General features: G+C 36.2%; 1 protein-coding gene across 4 annotated transcripts in view; it reads right to left on the bottom strand.

The window, feature by feature from the left end:
- The window catches only part of EPS8 (epidermal growth factor receptor pathway substrate 8), a 168043-nt gene that overhangs the window by 88163 nt on the left and 66930 nt on the right, over positions 1-12950 (bottom strand). Inside the window, exons 1-2 of one of the 4 annotated variants that reach the window (XM_037514289.2) lie at positions 10649-11086; positions 8812-8851 (exon numbers count right to left, since the gene is read on the bottom strand). The exons of the other annotated variants lie outside the window; for them this stretch is intronic. The gene's annotated coding sequence lies outside the window, so the exon portion shown is untranslated. Of the gene's footprint in view, positions 1-8811; positions 8852-10648; positions 11087-12950 lie in introns of those variants that run through there. 4 annotated transcript variants of the gene reach the window in all.

The following is a 12950-nucleotide window of genomic DNA, read 5'->3' as shown; positions in this document are numbered from 1 at the left end:
TTCAAGACATCTTTTCTGTTCCAGCATCATTATTATCCAAAAAATAGTATCAACAATAATTCAGAGCAATAAAAATGCTTTGGAAGTGCTTTTTTCAGAGGTGTTGAAAACAATATAAACTTACTAAATATATTCCCATTCTAATGCTTTATTGTTTGTCCCCATTCCAATTTTATTTTGGGACTGTGGTAGAGTAAGAAAGTCTATGAAAGCAGGCAGCCTGAATGTAAATCCTGACACTATCATCTCCCTGTGAATTTGGACAAATATGAGCCTCTGTCTACTGAACTGTAAAATGAGAATAAGATTATGATGATTATGTGCAAAAACACATTCAGATCACTTAAGATATACATTTACTTTTATTTCTCAGTTCCTGTATTTTCTTGAAGAATTGTATATTGGAGAGCAACATAAATAGAGACATTTTCTTAAAATACTGTTCTAAAAATGAGATTCACTGATTAAAAAAAAAGTTACCATGAAATACAACTGAAGAGAAATAAATGATAATCAAAGTAAAGAATGTTACCCAGTAAGTACTCACACATATAAAAAGAAAATTCCTTGATTTGCCATTCAATCCTGCCCTAAATAATTTCTCTAGTCTCCCATATTCCTCCAGCACTGACACCTATAAATCTCCACTACCATATACTCCTCCAGGCATACCTCTACACTCATCCTAAACTTCTACCCACTACTTTATACCTTCCATGTAGCAATTGTTCAATTCCTCCTTTCTTACCCCTTTATTAGAACATTCCTTGACCAACTCTGCACTAACAACATCTAGTCATTAGGCAACTACTTATCGGAGTTAATATTCTTTAATTTGACTATGGAGAGCGCCTGATTTATTCCTTTATTATCTCTCGCAGCTGCACATGTGGAAAATGAGTACAATCATTTACAAAATTTGTGGGCCAAAGTTTTGCTATAGAGTCTTACATGTGTGTGTTACAAGAAAAGTCACAGAATTTTAGTGACCGAAGTAAATAGTATCACCAATATAAATTTCCTCTAAAATTTACACAAAGGACCTCCTGACACAAATAACTCCTTAAGCAAAATTAATGTAAAATAGAGACTAGTTTAGAAATGCTGAATTGAGTTCTTTATATATAAACTGAGTATATTCTTTAAAATATAATTTATCTAGCAGACTCTACAGTCACAATTAGATAAAACTCTCTGTGTTAACTGAGTAGAAACCGCAGAGAGGGTACTGCTATTGGTGTGGTCAGGATCAATGATGATTTTACATCTGACCTGAAAAGCAGAACTTTTGGTAAAAGTACGCTTATTTATATCAAGAAGGTTCAGTACTGACTCAGAGGAAAAAGTGTAATCCTCTGACTCACCAAGACCACTTCCTGAAACACCCTGTGTTTTACTTGGAAGAAAGTCAATACACAAGTTACCATTTCTTTCAAACACTGATTAGACAAAATTGAAGTGTAACACAGAAATGGATAAAAGACATCTATTTTCCAAAGTCAACCAGATTTCAAAGTAGAGCTCATTCCATAAATACATTTAATCTGGTCATGAAAGAGAAGACTAAGTACAGCCAAAAAGAGATAATTCAAGGTAGATGATGATGAATAAACCACCTATAATCTATACATATCACTCTTTATTCCATAATCTCTAAATAATAAAGGAACAACTTTACAATTTTAACCCACAAAAATTAACTCATGTGTTTGTCTTCAAAACAGTTACTTTTTAAGGTAATTCTTTTCTCCTCTCTGAATCAACAGTCTGGTGAATATTTAATATATTTTTTAAAAATAACGTTCAAGTATTTGACACACCAAATATTATTATAAGTTCTTTCCAGGCATTAATTCAACTGGCACTCACAACTTCTTGAAGAGACAGATACTAACATTAGCTCTGTTTTAAAGATGAGGAAACTGAGGTAAAGAACAAGGAAGTACCTTAGTTCAGTACATCACAAAGCTTCAAATCCAGGCAGAGCTATGTAAGAGTTCAACTCTCAGTTTTTGTGCTAAGTCTGAGAGTTTGATCTCCCCACAGCCCACACAATACACACAATTATACATCTATAGATATGGAGAAGCATTTCACATTTACACAATCTGTGCTGACACATATATCTTTTTGATACAATAGTTTACAAACCTTAGCATGACTATTATTATCAATGGGATTTGAGTACAAATAATACTGAGTCTTTAATCTAGAATAACAATTACTTAGATAAGCTTTGAAACATTCCACTGTCCAGATACATTTATGTCAGTCTCACTTGTTTTTTAGTCCTTGAAATATTGGAAACATCTCACACAACTATAATAACACCATAATGATACTGCCCTGGACAAAAACCTTGGGGAGAAAAAAAATGCATAACATTTCCTTCTTCAAAATAACAAGCAATTAAACTGAAACTTGCTGTTTGTTTCCTCTTGAGTAATCTGGACTGGAAGAAATTCAAACATCTGACTCTCACACTATTTTGCTTCCAGTGGAAAGATTATATGTAATGTCAAATCAGCAAGTAAGTGGTCACTCCTCTCTATAACTGATTCACAGAAGATATTTTAAATATTAAATGATTGTATATCTCCAATCTAAACATTTGGAAAAAAATTCCCAGTTATTTAAAGAGGCAGATTAAGTGCTATGAAATAAGTCACACTTGTTGACCTTCAGATTATAAAGAAGCTTGAATAGATGGCAAATTTACCCCAGGAGGTTAAAGCCCTTAAAGTAGCTTGAGGAAACAGGATATTCCTGGTGTTAACACCATTCTGGAATAACTGTGATTCAGAGGTGCGCCTCAAAGCCTAGCTGCCCAGTGTGATTTTAGGGCAAAGAGGGTATTATGCTAGTATGTACCACTTACCCAAGTGACAGAGTAAGTGAAATTCTACCCCTGGAAATTCATTCATTCTTTTGAATTGAACATTTTCTTCTCTAGGAGCCACTTTTAAATCCTATTTTAGGGATTAATGATATATAACATAATAAACATTTAAGTTTACGATGGACTATCACAAAATTACTATTAGGACAGGAGAAACCCAGAGTAATGTCACAAAACCTAGGAAGTCATTTTGCCCTGATGAGCAAGAAATCTGCATAGAAAAAGTGGCAATCTACTGAGAAAGAAACTATGCCTTCTAGGTTCTTTTTTTCCATGAAAAAATATACCCAGTGTATTAATAATTACTGAAATTATGGTTAGGTCCATCTTATACATAAAATGATTATTTATTAAGAGTCAAACATCCTGTAATATATATTAAAATGAGCAAAACCACACAAGAAATTCATTCAGCATTTTTTTTAACATTCCAGGTCTGTCCATTGTATATGTTATAACAAATCTTGGAGGATTTCTTTCCTCCAAGAGCACTCAGTTTAGAGTTCAGACAGATATGCAAAGAGATGATTAAAATGCATGGCTACTGCCATGGTATAAACATTGTACTATATAAATATCTTGCTAGAGCAGCTGTTCTTAGGTCTCACACAGGATGTGAAAGACAAAGTCTGTCCATTATACTTGTAAGACCACAGAGAGAGCATTCCAGATCTATGCAAAGGATGGCATAGGGAAGGGCATGCAAAGAGTGATATATGCAATGTGGCTGCAATATCAGGTATGTGAAAAGATGATGTGGTAGAGAAAAGTCTGATGCCAGATCATGAAGGGCCTGTAGAACATGTAAAGGAATTTTGGAACTAGCAAACCAATAAAGGGAGTAGCAATCATAATTCTAATTTTTGATAAAATATCTATGGGGGCATTGAGAGGATAGGCACAAAGTCAACTAATTTTGAGATAATTTTATGTTTCTTTCATTCCTACAGGACTCTTTCCAGTTTTATCCTACTCTGCATATTTTTCAGAAAAAAAAAAACTAAGAAAATTTCTTCCAACTCCTGTGTTCTTCAAACAGAAACAGGAAGATAGTTTGAGTAATTTTAAATAAGCCCATCAATAACCTATAAGGAGACACCACATTTTCCAGAGTTATCAGCTCCATAAGTAATCCAATGATACTACATTCATCCTATTGTAGAAAAGTTCATTTAAAAATGCAGAGACTAAGAGAGTTGAAGGTTGGTTTGCATTTGTTTTTTTCATTTAAAACAATAATGATGGTTCCTCAAAAAATTAAACATAAGCTCCAACAATTCCACTTCTGGATGTTTACCCAGAAAAATTGAAAGCAGGGACTCAAATAGGCACTTGTAAACATGTACAGCCATGTTCACAGCAGTATTAATTACTAGAACTGAAAGATAGAAGCAAATCAGGTATATATCAGCAGGTGAATGGATAAGCAAAACGTGGCATACACAGAGGATGGAATATTATTCAGTCTTTAAAACGGAAGGAAATTCTGATAAACGCTACAATGTTGTGAAGAAATTTCTACTAATAAAATAAGGCAATCACAAAAGGACAAATATTGTATGATTCTACTTATCTGAGGAAGTCAAATTCCAATGGACAAAAAGTAGAATGATGGTTGCCAGAAGCTGGGAGAAGAGGGAAGTGGGAAGTTACTATTTGGGCAGAGCTTCATTTTGTAAAGATGTAAAAGTTCTGAAGATGAATGCTAGTGATAGCTGCACACCAATGTAAATGCACTCCATGCCACTGAACTACACACTTAAAGATGATATGGTATGCATATTTTACAACTATGAAAAGATTAAGTGAGGAATGAATAAACCACAGAATGTCTGGAAAGTCTATATATGTGGCGACTAGATCTGTAATGTAGAGGCTTTAGCTCATTGCAGCTGCTGCTCTGTGGAGGATGGCCCAGAGGCAAAAACATTTTGTGGCAAATACACACACACACACACACACACACACATATGTGAATATATATTTTTTTTTATTTTGGACTAAATTAGATTATCATATACTTCGATTTAATAAAGACCAAGGGACATAATCCCTAATTTACAAAAGCAATAAATTGAGCTACATTTTAAAAATTAAAGAGCACCAGCTTGGGATCCTGCTCTAACATTATCTTGCAGTATTTCTTGCAAATGCCATTTCTCACTGATCTTTAATTTTATGTTTAGTCACATGGACTCAAAGACTCAAGGTTCCACCCTGACAAACCACAGTATATTAGGTGGATAACATAAGCAGAAGATATATTTATAAAAAGTACTTTAAAAATACAAAGGGGTTTGGAAAACACATGCTTCTTTACAAAAGGATCATATGACATAAAATGACTCAGAACCTGTGTGAAGTTCTTTTCATTTATTTACTTTTCAAGATTTTAAAGCAATCTGACATGCATATAAACTTTGAGGTAACAATCCACAGAACAAAATAAAATACATTAGGATACCTAAGGGGAAAAATAAATACACATATGTATGTGTGGAATATGGAATATTCAGTAAGATGGCTTCAAAGGTCAAACTTTTAAAGTGGTAAGAGAAAAAAATTTAGATTTCATAATGAATTAGTCCTTTGCTAAGCTTGTTGCCAAATAGCAACAGGAATTACAATATGATGTTAACAAAAGTTGTGAAGATTAATTAAAGGCATAACAAACATGTCTGTAACTTTAAGAAAGACATTGTTAACCTGATATCTTAAAGCAAATCAATGGTTAACTATAGTAGTTACAACTCCAACATCCTCTATTCCCAGAAACGAGCCAAGTGACACTGACACATCTAACTCAGTAACTTTAATACTTAGAATTTGTTTAAAATAAACAAAAAGTTTTCCACCTGCCAGTATCACCAGTCTCCCTCCCAACACACCCTTTGAAAACTTTCTAGTATTTTGGGGGGTAAAGGAACATTTTTCTCATTGATCAGAACAGAACTGACAACTCTTAGAAAATACCTGCCTTATCTATGAGGCAGCATTTCTCTCTGTATAAGGAATGGCCTTACTAATAACTACTAAGAAAATCTTCAAATGGAATATCAAATCCTTAAAATCTGATACCATTGAACTGAAGTTTGCCAAAGTTTAAGCTTAAGTAAAATACACACAAGTGTCATAGTGAAATTCATGTCTAATCAGCTGTACCACTGTGGTTATACCACCAGCACCTATTTTTTAAACTTAGAATAATATTTGAGAATAACCTGATAATGTTTTCTTTCCCTCTCTCTCCAACTCCCATTTACCCTTCCACCTAAGAGAATCCACTCTTTCCTCTTTTCTTCACCTCTAATTTATGGCAAATATCTTAGAAAATAGTTCTTCTATAGCTACTACAACTTTCCTTCACAGACTTGGGAAATATGCAATTATCTCTCCCTCTCTTTCCACTTTATCAATTCCTCAACGTATGATACCTGTAATTGAAGTTCTCTTCCTTCAGAAGTTCCAGTCTAAAGTTGGAGAAATAAGCTCCACAAACAGGAAGTGATTGGGTGTTTAACTTCTTAATTAAACCGCTACACCTGATGGTCATGTAATGTTTGGTGACCCAGGGATCACCCAGAAAACCTCAAATCATGAGTTCTAGCACAAAGGATTTTACTTGATGGGACCACAGGCCTTTTATGTCTCTACTTTGGGGCTTATTCATTTATTTCCATAGGTAAATTTATGTCCCTCATTTTTTTTTTTTTGCACAATAGTAACTAAATAAATTATTTCATTTTGCTCTGTTGTACTGTGTTCCTCCTTATAGAGACTATTCAGTGTCTTAGACCAAAAAAGAGGGAGAGGGAGGGCAGAAGTAAAGGAAAGACAATGAGAGATTTATCAGTTCACACTCTGTATGTTATCAATCAGCACAGTCAGTTCTATTAAAATGTGACTTTATTCCTAAAAATCATGATATGCAGAATCACATCATTAAACCACAGTAGCTATAGGATAAGTGGGATTGGAGGAAAAACCAGAAAAATCTGTCCATGACACATTAAAAAAAAAGAACTTAATGAAGGCCACAGTATAGTTTTGCATATGCTAAAAACTATAAAAATATGGCACCTCACCTAGAATTAAAGACCTGCTATCTGCTTGTGCAATCGGGTATCCAAAGGGTTACAGCTCAGTTCAAGTAGGTAAAATTTTCTATGTTCATTTATTACATCTCAGATAAAAATCACAACTACTATGAAATTTATATTATATCCAAATTATTCCCCAGTATCAAATATTATGGGAATAAATTCTCATTGTCAAAGAAGCATTATAGCAGAACTGACTGCACTGATTCTCAAATGATGAAATCATGAAAAATATACTCGTCTCAGAACTGTAGTTAGTAATCTACAAGCCTATATTACTCTTCAATTTCCTTTTAGCCCAAAATCTTTACTGAGAGAAATAGTTATTGCTTTGTCAGCACTGGACCCCTAAAGTGATGGAAACATTTAACTGTATCTCTGATTCTTCAGTTTTCCCGGCTGGGGATATCTCTGCTTCACAGTCAAGCATACTTGTCTAGGTCTCTCCTTGATCCCAAACCCCAAATACTAACAGAGGAGTAAAATGTCATTTGTCAATTATTGACTGTCCTGTCATTCCAATTATGCAGCCATCAAATATTTATGTGAGCACCTACGGAATACAAGGCAACACAGCATATACAAGGTAAAAGCACACCCAACCCCATAGTAAAAGACAGAGACTTAACTCAGTGGATCACTTAAAATCAGTGTTACAAAGGCAATGTAAAATATCATAACACACTTAAAATAACACACACATGATAGACCATGAAGCACCTTAAGAAAATGCAGAAAGTATGAAACATTACTTTCAATGTGGGAAGAGGGAATCAGAATTTCAATAGGAGTGACCTTAAAGATAAAGCAAATTTTGTATAAGAAGAGACTTTCTTAATGATGGCAGAGTAAAGAAAAAAAAATTGGGAGATTTCAAGCATAAAGATCAGAATCTTAGGCCACAAATTAAGCCACATGACTAGAAATGACAGGCTGTATACCAGAGTCTGAATTTTATATGATGAGACATGAGAAAGCCACTGGCAATTTTTAGCCAAAAGAGTGCAACATCAGCTATGAATGAGCAACAGAGTCCAACAGGCCTTCACAAACCCAGGCTCTGAACAAGTGAAGAGAATACATTCAGTCTTTGGAATGCAGGGCCAGAGCAGCAGGAAGGCTTTCCCCAGGGACAATTCCATGCTTTGTGTGCACAATTGATATTCACAGCTCTACTTAATGAACGCTAACTGTGTCATTTGGTCTGACAAATTATATAAAATAGTGAAATAAAGAAAAACTACCTGCAAAAGGACAGATTATTTTTAATAATGAAGGCAAAGAATATAATGCATCTGAATAGTAATAATAATGTCAGCTAAATCGCATTAGGATTACACAAAACAGGGTAAATGATTAAAAATATGTAATCTACTTCATTATCCATACGCACAAAATTTTTATACAAATTAACTAAGTTAGTCTTTAAAAATCTAAAATATAATAAGCTGATTAGTGTCTCCTTAAAACTCCAAGGCAGGTTCATTAAGTAAACTTTATATTGTGAGGAAATAATGACATATGATTTCACTGAAAGAATAAACTAAAAAGACAACTTCTCTATATGATTTATTTTAGAATTACTGACACAGGAAATGAATCTAAATATATTATCCTCACCACAGTCATTTCCTCTTGGATCAATTTACTTAAACTAAAATAATTGTCTTCAAGTCTTGATGCTGAAAAGCAGCAACCTATCTGAAAATACTCCAGGTACAGTAGGTGTGAGGATAGGTGGGTCAAAAGTACATTTTACATACTGTCCATAGGGCACATGCGAGACATACTCAACATGAAACTGATACTCACCTTGGAATCTGGTCTGTACAAACTAACCAAAGCTTTGCAGCTAGGGTAAGAAAAAAAAACAGGACATGAACATCCCAAGGAACCTCGCCTATTTATGCCTCTTAAACCTGCATGCAATGCTTGTATGGGTAGCTAAAATTTGTATAAATTTATAATGTTCCTTAGTGAGTCCTAGGGCAAGTTAGGGATAATTAGGCAACTTCAAGGGCAGTGCAGGGACTTCAGGGGAGTTAAGGAAGGCTCCAGAGATAAGGGCAATAAATTCCAAAGGGAGCTAGTCAAATATCACAGAGCTAGAAGCCACAAGGGCAACAGGACATTCCAGGATCAAGGACGAAAAAAGATAAGGGATGTGATGTAGAAAGATCCCAAGTATAGAAGCAGATTAAGTGAGACCACCACCAAGCACCAGCCAATCACAAAAAAATTGGTGGAACTTTAGAATCATCAGGGAAGAAGGCGTATATTCCCTAAGGCATGAATCCACTTCAGCTTCCTTGCCCCTCCCTGGCCTGGTTCCATTGCCCTGGGAGTCCCGCTTTATTTCTGTTCTTTTTTTCTCCCTAATAAACTTTTTCTTTCTTTAAACAAATTTGCCTCATCTTCTTGGCTTGCCTGAGCATCAAGCAAAGTTCCTGCTGTGGCTTCCTGAGACTCCAACCCATGGTGGTCTAGTGGCTGGGACTCAGCACTGCCACCACAGCCTGGGATCCGTGCCTGGCTGGGAGACTAGAACTAAAAGCCTGACATTGTGGTATCATTGTGACTAGAGTCTTAATAAATAATAAACACATAACAGGAAAATAGCATAGACAAGAATGTATTTGAAAAGGATCAATGCAGCCATTACCATAGCACTTGAACTTGAAAATACACCAAAACAGTGATGTAAGCAGTTTTTACTTTTGTTCTCTAGTATATTATGATGCAGTATTATTAACTTGTGTTGTTTTTAATAGTATATTCTTAGTTTTGCAATTAATTACTAGTAACAGAATAACAAAAAACCTTCTGTTGAGTAAAATTATATCTAACAAATAAATTTATAATAACAAAAGTAGATCTCCATATATGAAGAATTATGCAGATTTGTCACTTAAGTTCAGATTTTAGATTTAAAACATCATGCTTTCAAAATTGTATTTTTTGAAACAGTTGTTCTTTAAAAAGTCCTATTTTTTTACTATTTAAATGTTTACAAGATCCATTAATATACCTGGGTTAAAAAAAAGAAACTTAAAATACATATATTCATTACATTTTGGGTCCCAAGCAAAATGTTTGCACAGAAATTTGGCAGTGTTAGATCTATGGACACAGAGCCAGTAACAGCCTATGAAGGCTGAACTTGGTTAATAATCAAATTTTCACAGCACATCTTACATGGCATACACAATCCAGAGCAGTTAGTATTTATAGACTAATCACAGTATTGTGCATATCAAATTAATTTAAAAGTAATTTTTAGAAAAGATGGCATATTATGCCTATGTTTTCCCAACTGTTAACAGTCAACAGGTTTCTTCTTGGCTATAATTTGGCAAGAAAATTTACTCTCTTAAACACCATGATAGAAGGGAAGGAAATCCTTTAAATTCCCAGCTCCATTAGCAAGAAGCCAGAAGGCCAGAGGCAGTATCCCCTGAAAGCTAGGCTACTAATTTCACCAAGTTCTGAATCAACCTGGGACACTGAATGGGAATTTAAAATACTGTCAATAGGCTTATTGGGACTGAAAGTATTACTAAGTGTCTCAAGGTCTACAAAGAATCCTCTATAATAATTATGCCTTTGAGAGGCCTCCTTAGCAAAGAAAATATTCACAACTCAAACTTACCTGCTCTCACAATCCAGGCAAGACTCCTCTAGGCAATCCTCCAGGAGATGAGAGGACATTCCTTTCATTTCACTGATTTCACTGTAAGTGCCAAGTGATCTTTGGCATATTCACAGAAAGGGTGGGCCAGGGCTCCTGTTTCTGAACAAAGTTTCTCTTCTGGTTTCTCCAGGGCGTCAACTAAGACTTCCTCTTCTTGTTAAGTAAGTAAACATAACCTCTACTACACTTCCAACTCTTCCCTATGGCGGTAAAATAAAGCTTTCAATGGTACAAATAGTGGCGAACACTGACTGGGAACTTATTATGTGTTCTAAACAGAAAGCCACTATTATTAGTCCCATTTTTAAGAGGGGGGAGCTGAGGGAGAGAGAATTAGTAAGTAATTTATGGGAATTCCAGGTATTGTAATATGATCAATTGAGCGAATGAAGAAAACTTTCTATTTTTCTATCTTTTCTATAAACATATAGAAAAGGTGGAAAAAGAGTACAACAAAACTAAAAGAGAAAAAATATGTATCTTTAGAGGCATGAAGAAAATCCCCTGATGTCAAAGCAATGGCTAATTTCAAAATGCTAAGCACAAAAAGTAATGCTGTAAAGTGTGGCTGCCAGGAATGACAACTGGAGTCTCTTTACCAGTCAAGTTAAACTGCCATGGTCAAGGAGGAGAGATGAGAAGAAAGCATTCTCTCAAGAGAGCGGAGTTAGGCTAGACTTCTGGACCTCTTTTTTCTTCCACACAGGATACAACCTGTACAGGTGTAAGCAGCGGCCTGTGGAGGGACAATGGTCTTCAGTGCACAAGAACAAAGGGAAGAGGTCCCTCCACAAAACCAGAGCTGTCTTTTAAGGGCTGCAGTCCCAGGAAAAAAGGATGAGGGGCCAGCACTAACCCATCTGTCTCTTAGGAAGTCTTCGAGGAGCTTATCGGGAGAATATGAGTCAGAGGGTGGAGGAAGTGTTACCAGCAGACATCAAACCTTAAGCCTGTGTCACCACAGCTCTGAAGTATGAGTCTTATGTGTATGAGACTCACCAAGCTGAAAAATTTAGATAAAACTGGATCCTGGGCTAGTGATACCCCTGGAGTAAGTGGAAGAAACATTCATAAAACCAATTTGAAGTAGAGAAGGCCGCATGGGATTTCTACAGCTTGAAAGAGCAAAGCAAACCAAAACAATCCCAGAGGATTTTATAATTTAGATATTAGAAAATGAGGGAGAAGATGACTTATGTACTGTGATTGGATTAAAAGGTACACCCAACAGAAAATTTTGCACTCCACTAATTTTTTTGTTAGATGGATGAGGGGGAAAGAGAGCCTATAAAGAACAGGGAAGTGAAAATAAAACAGGTAGGTTTTGCATAGGGTATCCAGAGTTTTTATTGGGCTTTTGTATCATTAAAAGGGAACAGTAGCACTACAGCTCAATACAATTTTTTTTTTTTTCTATAGAGGCATGTTTTTTTTTTATTTATTTATTTGCTTGTTTGTTTGTTTTGTTTATACATGCACTGGGTACAGTCAGAAGCGCAGGAGGGTGAGAGAATTCACCAGAGCCAGAGTGGGGAGCAGAGCAGGCAGAAGGACCGAAGGACACTGCTGAGGGGAGCAGCGGGCGGCAGGAGAGGTCTGCGCGCCATGTGGGACCCTCCTCCGGTGGCCAGGGAGAAGCCGGGGATCGAACCGGCGTCGCAGAGGCCTCGGGCAGCTTCGCAACCCAGCACTCAACCGCTGCACCACCGGGGAGGCCCCAGCTCAATACAATTTTTAAAACTCACTTAGAAAAACAATAATCAATGTCTACCCTCAAGTATCTGGCACATACCAACTTCTCTACCATCTCATGAGGTCCTGCCCTCTCTGCCCTGTGATTCCTCACACTCGATCATTCTAAAATTCTGATTCATATCTCAAGCCATTCTGAGTCATCTCTTACCAAACAAGATGGCAGGGAAACTTGATGTGGCACCCAGATTTCCTTTCAGGAGTGGAGGATTTATTCCACAGTAGCTGTAGAACAGGTAGCCAACTCAGGTATCAGTTCTCTTGAGAACGACCATGGCCAGAGTCGCCTCACACAAGCTCATGTTCCCTTCACAGGAAAGCCCCTGGCCAAAGACTGGTTGACCTGGGAATATGAGGATGGCCCCTCTGCCTACCTAGAGATAAGGATGAAGGGATATTCCAATGTGACAGTTCCCCATGGGGTCAAGATCTCCCCCAAGAGCACAATGCAACCAAACTTCCCCATTGTCCAGTACTGCTTTCTTCCTCTCTACAGAGTTTGAGATTC

This window comes from Talpa occidentalis, unplaced genomic scaffold (genome assembly GCF_014898055.3).
Source record: "Talpa occidentalis isolate TD23 unplaced genomic scaffold, MPIMG_talOcc4v2.1 talOcc4.16, whole genome shotgun sequence".
NCBI lineage: Eukaryota > Metazoa > Chordata > Mammalia > Eulipotyphla > Talpidae > Talpa > Talpa occidentalis.
This window is presented reverse-complemented; position numbering and strand designations above follow the sequence as displayed.